The sequence below is a fragment of the Chiloscyllium plagiosum genome, unplaced genomic scaffold (assembly GCF_037043375.1).
Source record: "Chiloscyllium plagiosum isolate Xiang-an unplaced genomic scaffold, Cpla_swu_hap1 HiC_scaffold_35, whole genome shotgun sequence".
In the NCBI taxonomy this organism is placed as follows: domain Eukaryota; kingdom Metazoa; phylum Chordata; class Chondrichthyes; order Orectolobiformes; family Hemiscylliidae; genus Chiloscyllium; species Chiloscyllium plagiosum.
This window is the reverse complement of record NW_028270173.1, coordinates 6,520,824-6,541,281: the sequence shown is the minus strand read 5'-3', so window position 1 is coordinate 6,541,281 and position 20,458 is coordinate 6,520,824.

Sequence of the window (20,458 nt, the reverse complement as noted above, 5' to 3'; positions counted from 1 at the left end):
TCACCCAGGGATGAGGAGAATTGTTTTCTGTGATTTGAGTTTCAAACTCTGTGCTCCAGAACAGGATCATTTCACATTTGTGGGACAGAGGAGGAGGGATTTTGTTTGACAGAGAATCCAGGAGTTAACAGTGGGTTGAGATTTCGCAACTATGTTGTCGTTGAAAGCAAGCAGCTAAATTAAGGGGGAGTGCATTAGCCTCATTGTTGGTGCATAAATGTACGGCTTTTGCTGTTTCTCTGTGAGTACTGGGACAATGTCAATGTCAATGTCAATGCTTCATTAATACCAGCTCTCAGTTTCAACGTTAGCTGTTAATGTGTATGCCAGATACGAGACAACCACTTCAAATATCAGAGTACATCAGCCTCCTTCATTCAAGAAAGACTGAAGAACATTGGTACATCATGTTATACTGAACAGGACATTGGCGAGATCAACTTTGGAATATTCTATGCAATTCTGGTCTCCCTCCTATCATAAGGATATTGTGAAACTTGAAAAGATTTACAAGGGTGTTGCCAGAGTTGGAGGGTTTGAGCTACAGGGAGAGGCTGGGGCTATTTTCCCTGGAGTGTCAGAGGCTGAGGGGTGACCTTATAGAGGTTTAGAAAATCATGAGGGGCATGGATTGGGTAAACAGACAAGGTGGGGGAGTCCAAAACTGGAAGGCATGGGTTTAGGGTGAGAGGGGAAAGATATAAAAGAGACCTGAGGGATAACATTTCACCACAGAGGGTGGTGCGTGTGTGGAATGAGCTGCCAGAGGAAGTGGTGGGGGCTGCTACAATTGCATTTGGATGGGTATAGGAATAGGAAGGATATGGGCCAAATGCTGGCAAATGGGGCTAGATTAATTTAGGATATCTGGTCAGCATGGATGAGTTGGACCCATTTCCGTGCTGTATGACTCTCTGTCACTATAAGTGGGCCTTGTTTCTAATTCTAACACAGCTAGGCAAGGTAGTTAGAGAAAGGATGCTCCAGGCATTGAGAGAGTCCAGAAACAGGGGGTCACAGTCTAAGGATAATGGGTAAACCATTTAGGATTGAGATGAGGAATAATTTCTTCACCTAAGTGTGGGTCCCTGTGGAATTCACCACCAAAGCAGGCAAAGTCAAAACATTGCAGGATTTCAAGAAGGAGTTGAAAATAGAACTTGGGCCTGAAGGGATGAAAGGAAATGGAGAGAAACAGGAACAGGTTATTGGGTTCGCTGATCAGCCATGATCAGAATGAATAGCATAGCAGGCTCAAAGTGCTGAGTGTTTCTGTGTTTATTAGACTGTGCAGAGAGAGATTGCTAAGACTGAAGCTCACAGTGATGTTCTGGTGTTAGCCATCAAAATACAGGTGGCACAGTGGTTAGCATTGCTGCCTCACAGCGGCAGGGGCCTGGGTTTGATTCCAGCCTCAGGTGACTGTCTGCGTGGAGTTTGAACATTCACCCCATGTCTGCATGGGTTTCCTCCTACCATCAAAAGATAAATTGACTATACTGTGGGTTAGGTGCATTAATCAGGGGTAAATATGAGGGGGGGGGGGGGGGTATGGGATGCTCTTCGGAGGTATTGACGTATAGAGTCATAGAGATGTACAGCATGGAAACAGACCTTCAGTCCAACCCGCCATCAGGAATGGAGGGCTTTTGCCTGAAACATCGATTTTCCTGCTCCTCAGATGCTGCCTGACCTGCTGTGTTTTTCCAGCACCACTCTAATCTAGACTCTAGTTTCCAGCATCTGCAGTCCTCACTTTTGCCTTGCAGTCCTCTAGTTGTTGACTCCTCCAACCCAGGGAAAAGACTTTGTCTATTTATCCTATCCATACCCCTCATAATTTTGTAAACCTTTATAAGATCACCTCTGAGCCTCCGATGCTCCAGGGAAAACAGCCCCAACCTGTTCAGCCTCTCCCTACAGCTCAAATCCTCCAACCCTGGCAACATCCTTATCAATCTTTTCTGAACCCTTTCAAGTTTCACAACATCTTTCCGATAGGAAGGAGACAAGAATTGCATGCAATATTCTAGCAGTGGCCTAACCAATGTCCTGTACAACCGCAACATGACTTCCCAACATCTTACTCAATACTCTGACCAATAAAAGAAAGCATACCAAACACCTTCTTCACTATCCTATCTACCTGCGATTCCACTTTCAAGGGCTTATGAACCTGTACTCCAAGGTCTCTTTGTTCACCAAAACTCCCAGGACCTTACCATTAATTGTATAAGTCCTGCTAAGATTTGCTTTCCCAAAATGCAGCACCTCACATTTATCTTGTTGGGCCGAAGGGCTTGATTCCATACTGTAGGGATTCTGTGATTGTTAAACCTCTTGTTAAACCATTACTGCTGGGTAGAGTAACAAAAGGCCAATTCTAGACTCATCTCAGGGACGTTTCCAACATTCAGTTGGTGTGAGGGCTGAATAATGGAGACGAGAAGTTTTGAATCACATAAGACATTGTGTTTGATGGAGTGTGGGCACTTTCTGAAAGAATGGTCTGTGTCAGGAAGATAACTTGCTTCGCCATCATCTACTTTGTGATTATCTATGATTTGAACACTTCCACTTCCCAATCAGCCTCTGACCCCTCTGGAGAAGGGCTATGCTTTTCCCTCAGACTAATTGTCAGGAAATCATACTGTGAAAATAAGAAGTAGGCCATTCAGCCCATCAAGCCTGTTTTGCTATTGGATAGGATCATGGCTACTGTGCTCCATCAACTCCACCTTCCCACCATTTCTGTTAATGGACCCAATAAACCTGATCATTCTCAGTGGGGAGCACATTTCAGGAAGAGAATTCCAACCTTGGCATACTCTGATTGGTGAGGTCTGGCAACATCCATGGAGAGGCATGGTGGCTCAGTGGCTAGCACTGATGCCTCATAGCACCAGGGTCCCAGGTTCAATCCCAGCCTCGGGCAACTGTCTGTGTGGAGTTTGCACATTCTTCCTGTGTCTGCGTACTCCTCTGGGTACTCCAGTTTCCTCCCACAATCCAAAGATGTGCAGGTTAGGTGAGTTGGCTATGCTAAATTGTCCAGAGTGTTAAGTACATTAGTCAGAGGGAAATGGGTCTGGGTGGGTTACTCTTTGGACTTGTTGGGCTGAAGGGCCTGTTTCCACACTGTAGGGAATCTAATCTAAAACAGTGTGAACCTTTCGAGTCCAGTGATCATTTGTCTGAACTGATTAGGAATACCTGGAGATATTTCTTCCGGGGACTGGGATGGGGAGACAGCCCATTACCAAAATGATCCCTCGCCTGTCAATCTGGGGTAAATTTGAGTCTAAGTGTCGCTGATTCCTCAAGTTGCCTTCAGCCTTCACAGCTGACTGAATCCAGTTTGTTTGTCTGGAAACAGTTTGTCTAGTTGTGAAGTGGGAGATATGGGTGAAAGTTTTACTGACATTCGGGAACAGGATGTTAATGCCTAACCACAAGTTGGAAAGGCGAGACGAATGGCTCACGTTCTTGGTTTGGCCTTGTCGTCTTGGCAACAAGGGTCATGTTTTAATGTTCTCCTTGTTTCCCTCTCTTTGTGCATCTCACAAACAACTCCAGCCTCTGAGTCAGACCATTGAAGAATTGTGATAGACAGGCAGATATATAGCCAGTGATATATAGAAAGCTGACATTAAAATAATGGAGCATTAGAATAAACTAAGACTTGAATTTATAGAGAGGCTTATTAACTGGTCACAGACTATTTGGCTTTCTGTCCATTAAGTGTAAAGCATTCTATCTTGCAAAGTTCAAACTCCACAAAACCTGTTAGTGAAAGTATTTAAGGCCAGGAAATAGGCTGATTCCTGACCCTCGAGGAGTGAGGAAATGGGGAGAGGGTGGGAAAATGGGGTTCGAGCTGATGGTCAGCCATGATGGTGTTGAATGAGGGAGTAGGCTAGGCTAGCTGAGTGGCCTCCTGCTGCTTCAGTAACTTCTAATCTTCAAATCCGCCATCTTACACACAGGAGGGGAAAGATAGTTTGTTTTTAAATTCAACAAATTTTGGTCCAACACTCTCAGCAGATAAATTTGGGGTTATGTCTGACAGAGCATGCAGGACCTCAATGAGGATGAGCCCATCAAGTTCTCATCAACCATCCCATCCACACCCACTCCAACTCTGTAACCCTGCATTTCCCTTGGCTAACCCACCTCGCCTGCACACCCTTGGACACTATGGGTAATTTAGCATTGCCAATCCACCCTAACCTGCACATCTGTGGATTGTGGGAGGGAACTGGAGCACCTGGGGGCAACCCAGACACAGGGAGAATGTGCAAACTCCACAAGACACCCGCTTGATGGTGGGTCCCTGGCTTTGAAAGGTAGCAGTGCTAACCACTGGATGGAAGGATTTTGCCAAAGTCAACATATCAAAGCTTGCAGGGTGCCTAGATTCTAATCACATCCAGTGTTTGTCCAACCCCTTGATTAATGTTTCCTTTCTTGGATTTAAAGGGTCCTCATGCTGCTCTGTTCTGCCTGGGTTAGACGGCCTGAGCCAGGCTGCTGCTGCTGGTGCCTTTGCAGTCACAAACCCCTCCCCCCCCAGGTTTCCCACTGCAGCTCGGAACCAGCAATTCCATGGAAGGTCACTGAGACTGTTGTCAACCAAGGGACAGTTGGCATCTTTGAGGAAAGGGGAGCATTACAATATAATAGAACTTACAGCAGAAATAGGCCATTTGGCCCTTCAAACATGCTCTGCTATTCAATAAGATTGTGGCTGATCTGACTGTGGCCTGCACCCCATGCTCCTGTCTGCACCCCATAACCAGTAACTCTGTCTATCCAAAATCTACCTCACGTTACCTTCACCACCTCCACTTTTCTCTGGAGAAGAGAATTCCATGGACTGAAACGCACTGCCTGAGAGTGTGGTGGAGGCTGGTTCAGTCAGGGGAGCATTATGTAAACAGGAAGAACGTTAAGTTTGCGGACAATACAAAGGTGGGTGGAGGGACAGGCAGTATTGAGGAGGCAGGGAGGCTGCAAAGGATTTGGACAGGTTAGGAGTGTGGGCAAAGAGGTGGCAGATGGAGTACAATGTGGGAAAGTGTGAGCTCATGCACTTTGGTGGGAAGAATAGAGGCATGGATTATTTTCTAAATGGGGAGAAAATTCAGAAGTCTGAAGTGCAAAGAGACTTGGGAGTTCTTGTCCAGGATTCTCTCGAGGTAAACTTGCAGGTTGAGTCAATAGTTAGGAAGGCAAATGCAATGATACATTAATTTTGAGAGGACTTTAAATATAAAAGCAGGGATGTATTTCTGAAGCTCTGTAAGGGTCAGGCCAGACCACATTTGGAGTATTGTGGATGATTTTGGGATGTGCTGGCATGGGAACAGGCTCAGAGGAGGTTCACAAGAATGGTCTCAGGAATGAGAAGCTTCACATATAAGGAACGTTTGAGGAGTCTGGGTCTATACTCAATGGAGTTTAGGAGGATGGGAGGGGATCCAATTGAAACATACAGAATACTGAATGGCCTGGATGTTGGGAAGATGTTTCTATTGGGAGGAGAGACTAGAACCTGAGTGCACAGCCTTAGAGTAAAGGGAAGGCCTTTTAGAACAGAGATAATGAAAAACTTCTTCAGCCAGAGAGTGGGGAATCTGTGGAATTCATTACCACAGAAGGCTGTGGAGGCCAGGTCATTGGGTATATTTATGACTGAGATAGATAGGTTCCTGAGTATCAAGGGAGTCTAGGGTTACAGGGAGAAAGCGGGAGAATGCGGTTGAGAAACTTATCAGCCATGATTGAATGGTAGAGCAGACTCGATGGGCTGAATGGCTTTATTCTTTCTCCTGGATCTTATATTCTTAACGTGCAGTGCTCAGGGGGAGAAGGCAGGGCAGTGCACCTCACGGAATCACTCTTAAATATTTCAGAAAGCTAGCAAGAGCATGGCAGGCTGAATGGCCTGTGATTCAAAGGTATGTGATTCTACTGCGATGTGGCTGGCACTCCATTGCCCTCTGGCATATCGAAGGGTAGTGCCAGCTATGGAGGGAAAGTAAGGCAGGGAACAATCGAGACTGACTTCAGCAGGGATGGTCGCCCCCTCCAAATGAACTTTAAGGAGCCTGGGGAGTGGGGAGCGCCCACAGAAACTAACTAGCGGGAAGACTCAGCACCTTCAGGGAAACCACGCCAGGAATTAGACTCCGCTGCCAACTGACACAAACTGTCATGTCAATCGCAGGCCGTAAGGGCTTTGAGATGTAGCAACACATGACATTTTTCTCTGTGCGCACAGCTTCCACCTTATCTCCCACTCAGCCTGGTACGGACCGATTAGACACTTTTGGAGGAACATCAAAGGCTTTGTAACTTTCATTTATGTCCAGGCTGATCTCAGTAGCACCCCCTATTGGCAGGGCTACCTCTTTGGTCACAACGGAGTCTGTATTTTCACCTGGGCTTTCCTCAAGAGTTTTACAGCAACTGCAATAACAAGTTGTGTTTATATAGCTGCCTTTTATGGAATCGAACATCACAAAGTACTTCACAGGGGCATTGTGCAGCAGAGTTTGATACCAGGCTGTAACGGGTAGTGTTAAGCCAGATGATCAAAATGCTGCTCAAAGATTTCACTTTTAAAGTAGAGTGCAGTGATAATGTCACTGGATTATTAGTCCAGAAACTCAGGTTAACCCTGGGCACGTGGGTTCGAATCCCAGATTAGCAGTAACTGGTGGAATTTGAATTCAATGGTATTTATAGATCAGGAACTGAAAGCTAATCTCAGTGACCGTGACCTTCCAGTGAACCCATTTGCTTCTCAAATGCCCTGCAGGCAAGTAAATTTGCCATCCTTACCCAGTCTAACTTCCACGTGACTCCAGGACAACAGCAATGCAGGGGTGACTCTTCCCTGCCCTCTGTAATGGCCGAGCAAGTCAAGGGGCAGTTAGGGACGGCCTACATATGCTGGCCTTGCTATGAAAAAATAAAGTGGGGGAGGGGGTGATGGTGATGGAGAAGCAGGGCTGGGTCCAATAAGGTCTCAAGCCGCGGAGATTTGGATGGCTTCGTGTTAATAGGACCGAAAGGGACCAGCGTTTGCAAGAGAAACGGGCGAATGACACTGTTTGTGGAAAATTAATTCAATGTCTTCACAGCGCTGTTTGAAGAAATGCTCCCAACAACTAGGGGATAATCTCACATTGATGCCCCATTATTACCAACTCTCCACCTCCCAACTAGCCACTGACTGCTGTTATTCACACAATCCATCTACTGTAGATGGTAAATTATTGAACCTCATCTCAGGTCGATATCTGTCTGGTTCGCAATCCCTTAGAGTTGAAGATTAAGGGGAAAGCGTGAACAGGGATTGATGTGACACGCTGCTGTCAGTCCTTGGATCCCGACTGATTGGAATGAGAACGTTGCTTTTGCTTTGCTTTTCCAAACAGGTTAGGAGCAGGAGTTAGGCCCCTCGAGTTCCTGTCTGATCACAGACCCTCAGAGGGAAAACCACAATTCTCCTCATCTTCACCTTAACCGGAACATCCTTTTCCATTCCCCCTTTAATAAGCAGCAACATCCCATTGGGATTCCCAGTTTGTTCCTGGACACTAACCTTTTGTGATTCATGTAGAAGGTTCAGAGGTGATCTTGTCGAGGTTTATAAAATCATGAAGGGTATAGATAAGATGAATGGCAAGTGTCTTTTTCCTTGGGTGCCAGATTTCAAGAGTAGGGGCATATTTTTAAGGTGAGAGGAGAAAGATTTTAAAAAGATATGAGGGGAATTTTTTTTACACAGAGAGTGGTTTGTGTGTGGATTGAAGTTCCTAAGGAAGTGGTAGATGTGGGTACAGTTACAATATTTAAAAGACATTTAAGTAAGTGCATGAACAAGAAGTATTTAGAGGGATGTGGGTCAAGTGCAGGCAGGTGGGATTAGTTTAGTTTGGGACTATGGTTGGCATGGACTGGTTAGACTGAAAGGTCTGTTTCCATGCTGTACGACTCTATGACTATGTTCACTAGGGTAGCCAGATACCACTGTAACACAGCATTCTGCCATTTTTCTCTCTTCAAATAGTAGAGCAGCTTGTTATCCTTCCTGTCAAAGTAGACAACTTCATCCCTTCCCACATATTACCCCAATTTATTTACTTGTGTTGAAGAGGTGGCAGTGTTGTGCTGAGCAGAGATTTGTTTGAGATTTTCAAAACCATGAGCGGGGTCTGGACTGAACAGAAGCTGTTTCTGCTGGTTTTGTGAAAAAAACGACCATGAGATGTAAAGTGAGGCGCATATGAAGCAAAAGCTGATGTGAGAGAACATTTTTTCAGAGTGAGGGGCTAGAAATATAGTGAAGGCATTCCAGAGGGGCATGGAATGGCTATGGTGAGCAGGGATAGGGGAAAGGACAGGAGATTGGCACGAGGGGATAGAACCAGTGCAGGAACTATGGGCCAAATGCCTTCCTTCTGGGCCATAACAATCAATGTGACAATCAATATCCTTTTGCAGACTCTTCATTTTTTTGCTCGAAAGCAGAGCCCCTGTGGAACGGAGGCCTGAAGCTTGTTCTTCTCTGGAGTGGGGGAGGGTATCTGTCTCCTGGTCAGACATCCCGACCCCCAACACCCCCAGCCTCACTCCTCCTTGACAGTCTCTATGTGGAACCCCTGCATTGAGGACGGGCTTTGTGAGGGGCTAGCAGGGGCGCTGAGTGAGATGCCAGAGTATCCCAGGAGCAGAATCAGAGAGTTCTACGGCACAGAAAAAGATGATTCAGCCCATCAAGTGAGCGCTGGTCAAAAACAACCGTCTCATTAATCGAATCCCACTTTCAAGTCAGATGTAATGAGGAACGAAGGGATGGCTCACTGCTACCTCACATCGCCAGGGACCTGGGTTCAATTCCAGCCTCGGGTGACTGCCTGCGTGGAGTTTGCACATTCACCCTGTGTCTGCATGGGTTTCCTATGGGAGCTCCAGTTTCCTCCCACAATCCAAAGATATGCAGGTTAGGGTGGATTGGATGTGCTAAATTGTGTCCAAGGATGTGCATGCTAGGTGGGCCAGCCATGGGAAGTACAGGGATAGGTCTGGGTGGGATGCTCTGCGGAAGATTGGTGAGGACTTAATGGGCCAAATGGCCTTCTTCCACACTGTAGGGATTCTAACCATATACAGGGTAAAAACAAAGACTGCAGATGCTGGAAACCAGATTCTGGATTAGTGGTGATGGAAAAGCACAGCAATTCAGGCAGCATTCGAGGAGCAGTAAAATCGACATTTCAGGCAAACGCACTTCATCAGGAATACAGCATACAGTCATACAGCATGGAAACAGACCCTTTGGTCCAACACGTCCATGCCAACCAGATTACCTAACCTTGTCTCGTACTCGGGAACAGGACTGTTTCTACCCCCTTTTTAAATTATATCTATGGAATGAATCCACATCAGAGAAATGTCAAAAGGTTATCTGCGGTTGGAGCTCAGGCATCACCTGGTTAACCCTATAGCAGCCGGTGCCCTCTCTGCCAGCCAGAAACCCTCACATCATCAAGCCTTGTTTCACCCCATCGCCAGGAGTGCCAGGCGACACTGGCAATATGAGTTATGATAGACACGGTCGATTGCCAAAACCTAAACTGCCTCACAATCTGGCAGTGATCCCAGTTAGGAATTCTTGTGTTCGGAAATCTAACCTTCCACTCTCTCTAATCTCCTGCTTCTAAGATCCCTGGCCTCCTCCAATTCTGGCCTTTTGAGTATTCCCTGTTTTTAATCCCATCGAAGTTGGACACCATGATTTCAGCAGCCTAAGTCACAAGCTCAGGACTTCTCTCAGTGGCTCAGTGGTTAGCACTGCTGCCTCACAGCACCAAGGTCCCAGATTCGATTCCAGCCTCGGATGACTGTCTGTGTGGAGCTTGCACGTTCTCCCTGTATCAGCATGGGTTTCCTCCCACAGTCCAAAGATGTGCAGGTCAGGTGAATTGGCCATGCTAAATTGCCCATAGTGTTAGGTGCATTAGTCAGAGGGAAATGGGACTGGGTGGGTTACTCTTCGGGGGGTTGGTGTGGACTTATTGGGCCGAAGGGCCTGTTTCCACACTGTAGGGAATCTAATCTTCCCCATTCCTCTTGCGCTCCATCTGTGTGTGTGTGTGTGTGTGTCTCTCTCTCTCTCCTCTTTGAGGATGCCCCTTGATAATCTACCTCCCTGACCAAGTTATTGATCATTGCCTTCTGTGGCTCAAACCGCATCAGAGATTCAAGTCTTCAGCGATTTTATCACGTTTACGTTCAAGATTATTCTAAAGGATCTAACAGCAGATTATTTAGAAATGCATAGGTGGGAGTGAGTACTGTAGATGCTGGAGATCAGAATCAAGATTAGAGTGGTGCTGGAAAAGCAGAGCAAGTCAGGCAGCATCCAAGCAGCAAAAAAAAATCAATGTTTCGAGCAAAAGCCCTTCACCAGGAAGCCCTGCCTGACCTGCTGTGCTTTTCCAGCCCCACTCTAATCTTGACTATTTAGAAATACAGTTTAACAATTTTTATCGATGATCATAGAAGGCATTCAATTTAGCTGCATCTTGGCTTGGGACAGGGACTGCTCTGCCCAGGGCCATAAACAACCACAGAGGGTTGTGAACACAGCCCAGACATCACGCAAACCAAACTTCCATCCATTGACTCCCTCAACAATTCCCACTACCTCAGAAAGGCAGCCAACATCATCAAAGATCCCTCCCACCCCAGTTATAATCTCTTCCAAATTCTTCTGTCAGGCAGAAGATACAAAAGCTTAAATACATGTATTTAAGATTCAAGAACACCTGCTGTTATTAGACTTCTGAATGGACCTCGCAAATTTTAAACGTTGATCTCGCTCTTTGTGCACCTTCTCTGCAGCTGTAACATTGGATTCCTCAGTCGGCTCTGTAAGGTAGTACTTACAGAGTATACTTTGTAAGGTATAATCTCCCCGTAATGCATGCAAAACAAAAACTTTTCCCTAGGTACATGGGACAATAATAAATAAAATCTATAAAATATCATATGATCAAAGACAGTCAGCATGACTGCATGAGGGGAAATCATCTCGGACAAATAATTTTGTCATCCCTGACAAATTTACTAAATTCTTTGAGAAGATAACAGGCACGATAGATAAAGGGGAAGCATGGATGGAATATATTTGGATTCTCATAAAGCGTTTCATAAGGTACCACACGTGAGGTTCCTTAACAAGATTCGAGTCCATGGTGTTGGAGGTCATGTGTTAGCCATGGAGAGAGGATTGGCTAACTAATATGAGACAGAAAGTTGCGATGATAGGGGCTTTTTAAGGATGGCGGTCTGTAGTTAATGGAGTGCCACAGGGATCAGTGCTCGGGCTACAATTATTTATAATGTATAATAATGCCTTGGGTGATGCAAGTGAATCTACTACAGCCCAGTTTGTGAATGACACAAAATTAGCTGGGAAGGTAAATGGTGAGGATAATAGAGAGCCTGCAGAGAGATACAATCAGGTTAGATAAGGGGGCAAAAACCTGACAATGGAATAGAATGTGGGGAAAGATGAGGTTATGCAGTTTAGCAGGAAGATTCGAGGAGCTGAATATGATTTAAATGGAGAAAGACTGCAGAAAGCTACAGGACAGAGGGACCCGGGAGTCATCATCCCTAAACCAGAAAACACGAGTGATCAAGTACAGCGGATAACTGGCACAGCGAATGGAATGCAATGCCTTTATTACAATGGGGATTGGGTATAAAAACAGGAAGGTCTCGCTCAAACTAAACAAGGCACTAGGCAGAGCCCAGCTGGAAAATTGTGAGCAGTTATGGTTCACTTATCGAAGGAAAGAGAGACTGACATTGGAGGCAGTCCAGAGAAGGTTCACTCACCTCATACCCAGTGCAGAGGAATTTTATTTAATCACTCATGGGACGTAGTGTCACTGGCTGGGCCCAGCATTCCTTTCCCGTCTCTAGTTGCCCCCCTTGAGAAGGTGGAGCTGAGCTGCCTTCTTGAACTGCTGCAGTCCATGTGCAATAGGTTGGCCCACAATGCCCTTAGAGAGGGAATTCCAGGATTGTGACCCAGTGACACTGAAGGTATGGCAATATATTTCCAAGTCAGGAAGGTGAGTGGTTTGGAGGGGAACTTGCAAGAGGGAGGTATTCCTACTTATCTGATGTCCTTGTCATAGAGTCATACATCTCGGAAACAGATCCTTCAGTTTAACAAATCCACACCGATTAGACATCCTAATCCGACCCAGTCCCAGTTGCCAGCATTTGGCCAATATCCCTCTAAATCCTTCCTATCAAGATGCCTTTAAAATGTTGCAATTGTACCAGCCTCCACCACTTCCTCTGGCAGCTCATTCCATGCAAAACCACCTGCTGTGAGAAAAAGTTGCCTCTTAGGCTCTTTTTAAATCTTTCCCCTCTCACCTTAAACCTATGCCCTCTAGTTTTGGATCTTCCCGATCCTAGGACCTTGTCTATTAATCCGCTCCGTGCCCTTCCTGATTTTACAAACCTCCATAAGGTCTCCCCTCAGCCTCCGACGCTCCAGGGAAAACAGCCCCAGCCTATTCAACCTCTCTCCATAGCTCAAATCCGCCCAACCCTGGCAACATCCTTGTAAATCTTTTCTGCACCCTTTCATTTTCTTACAGAAGGGTGACCAGAATTGTACACAATATTCTTAAGGGCTTCAACAATGTCAGAACAAAGAATAAGGAACAGTACAGTACAGGAACGGGGCCCTTCGGCCCTCCAAAGCTGGGCCTACACACTTTGCCGTTCCACACTACAACTAAAATGTCCTGTACAGCCGCAACATGACCTCCCATGCCTATGCTCGATGCTTAGATTAGATTAGATTACTTACAGTGTGGAAACAGGCCCTTTGGCACAACAAGTCCACACTGACCCGCCGAAGCACAACCCACCCAGACCCATTCCCCAACATTTATCCCTTCACCTAACACTATGGGCAATTTAGTATGGCCAATTCAGCTAACCTGCACATTTTTGGTCTGTGGGAGGAAACCGGAGCACCCGGAGGAAACCCACGCAGACACGGGGAGAATGTGCAAACTCCACACAGTCAGTCGCCTGAGGCGGGAATTGAACCCGGATCTCTGGTGCTGTGAGGCAGCAGTGCTAACCACTGTACCACCGCACCGTGCCGTGATGCTCTGACCAATGAGGGCAAGCAGACCAAACACCTTCTTCACTGTCCTATCTACCTGTGACTCCACTTTCAGGGAGCTATGAACCTGCACTCCAGGGTGTCTTTGTTCAGCCACACTCCCCAGGACCATACCATTAAGTGTAAGTCCTGCCCTGGTTTGCGTTTCTAAAATGCAGAACTTCACATTTACTGGTATCTGAATTAAACTCCATCTGCCAATCCTCAGCCCATCTGATCATGGTCCCATTGCACTCTGAGGTAACTTTCTTGACTGTCTACTACACCACCAGTTTTTGGTGTCATTTGCAAATGTACTAACCATATATTCACATCCAACCCTGCCAGAGGCAAGTAGCGTGGAATTGGAAGGTTCTGTCTCAGGATATTTGGTGAGTTTCTGTCGTGCATCTTGACGATAGAATGTCTTATGTGGGGAGACTCAGTAGATTGGGCCCGTATTTGGTGAAGTTAAGAAGTTAGGGGCAGCACAGAGGCTCCGTGTTTAGCACTGTTTAGCACCTTTTATCTTAGTCTGCTTGGCACATCCTCCTCATTCCTGAAGAAGGGCTTATGCCCGAAACGTCGATTCTCCTTCTCCTTGGATGCTGCCTGACCTGCTGCGCTTTTCCAGCAACACATTTTTAAGCACACACTCAGACAGTCAAATACACACATTCACACAGACAGACACGGAGACAGACCGTCAGATGCATGCACACACGGACAGTCAGATACACACATTCACACAGACAGACATTTAGATACACACACACACACACACACAGACAGTCAGATATACACAAACACGCAGACAGGCATGCAGAGAGACAGTCAGGTACACACACATAGAGACAGACACTTGGACAGGCAGTTAGATACACACACTCACATAGACAGACACACATGCAGACAGACAAACAGATACCCATACACTCGTATGAACATAGACACATGAACACAAGCAGGTACACACACAGACAGTACCCAACCAGGGGCACACCCTGTCACAAGCAGACAGACTCGTAAACACACACACACAAACTGTCACACATGGACACACAGACAGAAACATACTCAGACAGACACACACAGACAAACTTATACCCAAGGAGATGACACAAGTCTATATTAACTGACTCACATAAACATGCACACAAAAATACACACAGAAGCACACTCTCACAGAGACTCACACTGACAAACAAACACACACTCAAACCAACTCCTTTCACCAATGGAAACTCCATAAAGTGGTGAGAAAAAGATCGGAGAAGGCGGAATTTCAGATTTCTATCTGTGTTCCCACTCACTGGCAGCTGTGATTAATGGGGGTTATTTGTGGTTAGGTTTTCCATCTCAGTGCCTCTGCTCCAGTTGAGATATCACTGAGTTGGCCAGTATTCCTGGAGGTAAATATTCCATCTTCTGAATACTCCATTGTGTGTCCTCTGAGGAAAAGGAATTCTTGGGCAAATGCAGCAGGAAGGCCTCATGGAGTGATGCCTCCCCTGGCTGTCTATCACCAATACTTTGAGAATGGTGCCAGGAAGGAGAATGGTGGGAATTGGTCGGATTTGGAAGACGAGGTTTGGTTTGGGGAAAATTGGTCGGAAAATCACTGATCCAGAAAGGTACTGGTGCAGGTTTAGGTGCGACATGCACTGAAACTGGGATCCTAGTGGAAATCTCCCATCACACTGCAGTTACAGCAACAACCTACATTGAGATATCTTCTTTGAAAGCATAAGGTGTGGGAGCAAAAGTAGGCCATTCAGTGAGATCATGGCTGATCTGATATTCCTCAACTCCACCTTCCTGCCTTTTCCCCATACTCCTTCATTCCCTTCTTGGTTAAACATCTATCCATCACAGCCTTGAATATACTGAGTGCACCAGCCTCAACAGCCCTCTGCAGTAAAGAATTCCACAGATTCACACTCCTTGGAGAGAGAAGAAAATCCTCCTCATTTAATGGGTAAGATCTCAATCTCAGATAATACCCTCTGGTTCCAGACTCTCCCACAAGGGAAAACAATCTCTTTACATCTCCTCTGCCAAATCCTCTAAGAGTTGTGTATGTTTTTATAAGGTCATCTCTCATTCTTCTTAGCATAGAATCTCTACAATGCAGAAACAGAAGTCCACGCTGACCCTCTGAAGAGTATCCCACTCAGAACCATTCCCCTATTACTCTGCATTTACCCCTGCACCTAACCTACACGTCTCTGAACACTGCAGGCAATTTAGCATAGCCAATTCACCAAGCCTGCACATCTTTGGACTGTTGGAGGAAACCGGAGCACCCGGAGGAAACCCACGCAAACACAGGGAGAATGTGCAAGCTCCACGCAGACAGTCGTCCAAGGTGGGAATTGAACCCAGATCCCTGTGCGGTAACAGTGATAGAGATGGAGAGGTCTAGGAAGGGGAGTGAGGAGTCTGAGACGGTCCAGGTAAATTTGAGGTCGGGGTGGAAGGTGTTAGTAAAGTGGATGAACTGTTCATAGCAACACATTTTCAGCTCTGATCTGCAGCATCTACAGTCCTCACTTTCTCCTAGCTGATCAGAGATAGTCAACATGGCTTTGTGCATGGGAAATGGTGTCTCACAAATTTGGCTGAGTTTTTTGAAGAAGTAACGAAGAGGGTTGATGAGGGCAGAGAGGGGGACGTGATCTATATGGACTTCAGTAAGGCACTCAACAAAGTTCCTCATGGGAGACTGGTTAGCAAGGTTAGATCTCACGGAATACAGGGAGAACTAACCATGTGGATGCAGAACTGGCTGAAGGTAGAAGACAGAGGGTGGTGATGGAAGGTTGCCTTTCAGACTGTGACTGGTGGTGTGCCACTGGTGCTGTGTCCACTACTTTTCCTCATTTATATAAATGATTTGGATGTGAACATTGGAGGTATAGTTAGTAAGTTTGCAGACGACACCAAAATTGGAGATGTAGCGGACAGCGAAGAACATTACCTCAGAGTACAATGGGATCTTGATCAGATGGGCCAATGGGCTGAGGAGTGAAAGATGGAGTTTAATTTAAATAAATGTGAGGTGTTGCACTTTGGAGAGGAAATTCAGGGCAGGTTATACACACTTAATGTTAAGGTCCTGGGGAGTGTTGCTGAACAAAGAGACGTTGGGATGCAGGTTCATAGTTCATTGAAAGTAGAGTCGTGGTTAGATAGGATAGTGAAGAAAGCATTTGGTATGCTTTCCTTTATTGGTCAGAGCATTGAGTATCGGAGTTGGGAAGTCATGATGCAGCTGTACAGGACATTGGTTAGGCCACTTTTGAAACATTATGTATAATTCTGATCTCCCTCCCATCGGAAGGAAGTTGTGAACCTTGAAAGGGTTCAGAAAAGATTTACAAGGGTGTTGCCAGGGTTGGAGGATTTGAGCTACAGGGAGAGGCTGAATAGGCTGGGGCCGTTTTCCCTGGAGCATCAGAGGCTAAAGGGTGACCATATAGAGGTGTATAAAATCATAAAGGGCATGGATAGGGTAAATAGACAAGGTATTTTCCCTGGGGTGGGGGAGTCCAGAACGAGAGGGGCATAGGTTTATGGTGTCATAGAGTCATAGAGATGTACAGCACAGAAACAGACCCTTCGGTCCAATCTGTCCATGTCGACCAGATATCCCAACCCAATCTAGTCCCACCTGCCAGCACCCGGCCCATAGCCCTCCAAACCCTTCCTATTCATTTACACATCCAAATGCCTTTATCACAATCCCTTCCATGGCTAAAAACTTTTCTTTTAAGTGCAATGAGCTGAGGTGATCAGGAGCAGACATTTTCTAAGCATCTTGCTGAGAGATGTTATTACACACCTCTGAGAGGGGTAAAATTTAAAAGGGATCTAAAGGGCAACTTTTTCATGCAGAGGGTGGTATGTGTATACTCCCCACTTGCCTGGATGACTTCAGCCCCAACAACGCCCAAGAAACTTAACATCGTCCAGGACAAAGCAGCCGCTTGATTGGCACCACATCCACAAACATCCCCTCCCTCCACCATCGACGCTAAGTAGCAACAGTGTGTACCATCTACAAGATGGCACTGCAGAAATTCACCAAAAATCCTCAGCCAGCACCTTCTGAACACATGGCCATTTCCATCTCGGAGGACAAGGGCAGCAGATGCATGGGAACACTGTTCCCATTAAGCCAAGCACCATCCGGATTTGGAAATATATTGTCGTCCCTTCAGTGTAACTGGGTCAAAATTCTAGAACTCCCGAATGATCTTGTGGGTTAACCCACGGCACATAGACTGCAGCAGTTCAAGCAAGCAGCTCACCACCACCTTCTCTGCAGTCAAGTTCGATTCCCTACAGTGTTAAAACAGGCCCTTCAGCCCAACAAGTCCACACCAACCCTCCGCAGAGGAACCCACCCAGATCCATTTCCCTCTGACTAATGCACCTAACATGGGCAATTTAGCATGGCCAATTCACCTGGCCTATTCATCTTTGGACTGTGGGAGGAAACACATGCAGACACAGGGAGATATACAAACTCCACCCAGGTAGTCACTCAAAGCTGGAATCAAACCTGGGAACCCAGTGCTGTGAGGTAGCAGTGCTAACCACTTTGCCACCGTGCCGACCAAGCTGTTGTGTGTCTTCACAGACCTGGGATGTGACATGTTAGATATGCACACTTAAATACACACACTCAGACAGGACTGCAGATGCTGGAGATCACAGCTTAAAAATGTGTTGCTGGAAAAGCGCAGCAGGTCAGGCAGCATCCAAGGAGAAGGAGAATCGACGTTTCGGGCACAAGCCCTTCTTCAGGAATGAGGAGGATGTGCCAAGCAGGCTAAGATAAAAGGTTAGGAGGAGGGACTTGGGGGGAGGGGCGTTGGAAATGCGATAGGTGGAAGGAGGTTAAGGTGAGGGTGATAGACCGGAGAGGGGGTGGGGGCGGAGAGGGCGGGAAGACGATTGCAGGTTAGGAAGGTGATGCTGCGTTCGAGGGTTGGAACTGAGACAAGGTCTGGCGATGGAGGAATCCAAGGACCTGCATGTCCTTGGTGGAGTGGGAGGGGGAGTTGAAGTGTTGAGACATGGGGTGGTTGGGTTGGTTGGTCTGGGTGTCCCAGAGATGTTCTCTGAAACGTTCCGCAAGTAGGCGGCCTGTCTCCCCAATATAGAGGAGGCCACATCGGGTGCAGCAGATGCAATAGATGATGTTTGTGGAGGTGCAGGTGAATTTGTGGCGGATATGGAAGGATCCCTTGGGGCCTTGGAGGGAAGTAAGGGGGGAGGTGTGGGCGAAAGTTTTGCATTTCTTGCGGTTGCAGGAGAAGGTGCCGGGAGTGGAGGTTGGGTTGGTGGGGGTGTGGACCTGACAAGGGAGTCACGGAGGGAGTGGTCTTTTCGGAACGCTGATAGGGGAGGGGAGGGAAATATATCCCTGGTGGTGGGGTCCGTTTGGAGGTGGCGGAAATGACGACGGATTATATGATGTATATGGAGGTTGGTGGGGTGGTAGGTGAGGACCATGGGGTTCTGTCCTGGTGGCCATTGGAGGGGCGGGGTTCAAGGGCGGAGGAGCGGGAAGTGAAGGAGATGCGGTGGAGAGCATCGTCGATCACGTCTGGGGGGAAATTGTGGTCTTTGAAGAAGGAGGCCATCTGGGTTTTTCGGTATTGGAACTGGTCCTCCTGGGAGCAGATGCGGCAGAGACGAAGGAATTGGGAATATGGGATGGCGTTTTTACAGGGGGCAGGGTGGGAAGAGGTGTACTCTAGGTAGCTGTGGGAGTCGGTCAGTTTATAGTAAATGTCCGTGTTGATTGGGTTGCCCGAGATAGAAATGGAGAGGTCTAGGAAGGGGAGGGAGGAGTCTGAGACGGTCCAGGTAAATTTGAGGTTGGGGTTGAAGGTGTTGGTAAAGTGGATGAACTGTTCAACCTCCTCGTGGAAGCACAAGGCAGCGCCGATACAGTCATCGATGTTGCAGAGGAAAAGGTGGGGGGTGGTGCCAGTGTAGCTGCGGAAGATGGACTGTTCCACATGTCCTACGAAGAGACAGGCATAGCTGGGGCCCATGCGGGTGCCCATGGCTACTCCTTTAGTTTGGAGGAAGTGGGAGGATTGGAAAGAAAAGTTGTTCAGAGTGAGGACTAGTTCAGTCAGTCGAAGGAGGGTCAGTGGAAGGATACTGGTTGGTACGGTGGGAAAGGAAGAAGCGGAGGGCTTTGAGTCCTTCGTGATGGGGGAATGGAGGTCTACAGGGACTGGATGTCCATCGTAAAGATAAGGCATTGGGGACCGGGGAAGCGAAAATCATGGAGGAGGTGGAGGGCGTGGGTGGTGTCCCAAACGTAGGTGGGGAGTTCTTGGACTAAGGGGGACAGGACCGTGTCGAGGTATGCAGAGATGAGTTCGGTGGGGCAGGAGCAGGCTCAGACAATGGGTCGGCCGGGGCAGTCAGGTTTGTGGATATTGGGCAGGAGGTAGAAACGGGCGGTGCGGGGTTGTTGGACTATGAGGTTGGAGGCGGTGGATGGGAGATCCCCTGAGGTGATGAGGTTATGGATGGTCTGGGAAATGTACACCTCCATCCCCCATCACGAAGGACTCAAAACCCTCCGCTTCTTCCTTTCCCGCCGAACCAACCAGTACCCTTCCACTGACACCCTCCTTCGACTGACTGAACTAGTCCTCACTCTGAACAACTTTTCTTTCCAATCCTCCCACTTCCTCCAAACTAAAGGAGTAGCCATGGGCACCCGCATGGGCCCCAGCTAAGCCTGCCTCTTCGTAGGACATGTGGAACAGTCCATCTTCCGCAGCTACACTGGCACCACTCCCCACCTTTTCCTCCGCTACATCGATGACTGTATCGGCGCTGCCTCGTGCTCCCACGAGGAGGTTGAACAGTTCATCCACTTTACCAACACCTTCCACCCTGACCTCAAATTCACCTGGACCATCTCAGACTCCTCCCTCCCCTTCCTAGACCTCTCCATTTCTATCTCGAGCAACCGAATCAACATGGACATTTACTACAAACCGACCGACTCCCGCAGCTACCTAGACTACATCTCCTCCCACCCTGCCCCCTGTAAAAATGCCATCCCATATTCCCAATTCCTTCATCTCCGCCCCATCTGCTCCCAGGAGGACCAATTCCAAAACCGTACAACCCAGATGGCCTCCTTCTTCAAAGACCGCAATTTCCCGCCAGACGTGATTGACGATGCCCTCCACCGCATCT